Genomic DNA, 1,002 nt, shown 5'->3' on the forward strand with positions numbered 1-1,002 from the left:
GGCAAAGATGACGTCATGCCTTACCTCAGCACAGCTGCCCACCGCACAAACGACAGCATGTCACCTTACTTTAAAAAAAAAAGAAAAAAGAAAAACGGCGGGAAATGGGGGCCGCGCACGGACAGGGCCCCTCCCTTACACCACATGCGGCTAATTAGTTGGCCATCCAGAGGCACTCAGTCTATTAGTCACCCATTCAGTCAGTCAGTTCTGCCTTTCAACAACAGGGGGCAGTAGAGGTGCACCGTTCCCGGAAGCACTGCAATACCGGGTCGATGCCTGGAGCAGACGGGGCAAGCCCCACTTCCGGCTCCCTGTTCCAAAAATCCGTTTAATATGTGGTCCCCTCCATGGGGGACGTATCAAAATAACCTTTTCATACCAAAACAAAATGTAAATCAGCTCAAATACATGAATAATAAATATTATGCTTGTACTACTTACATTAACACATAATCACAATCTATAAGGCTGAAACATTCCCACAGTATGCAAATCATGCCAACACAGTACAATCAGACTTTCAAAGATAATATTAAACAAATAGAACTACCTGCAGAACTATTACCCATAAAACAGGAAAAGGGCAATAAGACCAGCAAATACAATTATACACCATTTAAACCTAATTACAATTATATGGTCAATAAAACAATTAAAATGTCACCTTATATGCATGCTATTAAAAAGTTAAGACCTTTAACCCTCTGGAGTCGACGGCATCGTCGGCAATGCCGTGTATCTTTCTCGTGTATTTCAGTTCATAACTCGCTGAAATCTTATTATAGAAACATGAAAAAAATGCTGACTAAATCCGTAATCTGTCTTCTTTTCAAAACGTCCATTGTCGGAAGTATTAAACTTTTAAAAATTAGGTTAAATCGGCAAAAAATTAAACCATGTCACCTTACTTTGTTTTACCTGCTTCGGGGGCATGTAGTACCGCTGTCACCCGAAGATCGCTATTCACATTCTAAATAGCCGCATTAGCGTGTATTCAGA

The 1,002-nt window shown here is 41.0% G+C and overlaps 1 pseudogene; it reads right to left on the reverse strand.

Moving 5' to 3' along the window:
* Positions 1–234: 234 nt before the first annotated feature.
* Positions 235–467, reverse strand: LOC140583241 (U2 spliceosomal RNA; annotated as a pseudogene).
* Positions 468–1,002: the final 535 nt, after the last annotated feature.

This window comes from Paramormyrops kingsleyae, chromosome 25, assembly GCF_048594095.1.
Source record: "Paramormyrops kingsleyae isolate MSU_618 chromosome 25, PKINGS_0.4, whole genome shotgun sequence".
Taxonomy (NCBI): domain Eukaryota; kingdom Metazoa; phylum Chordata; class Actinopteri; order Osteoglossiformes; family Mormyridae; genus Paramormyrops; species Paramormyrops kingsleyae.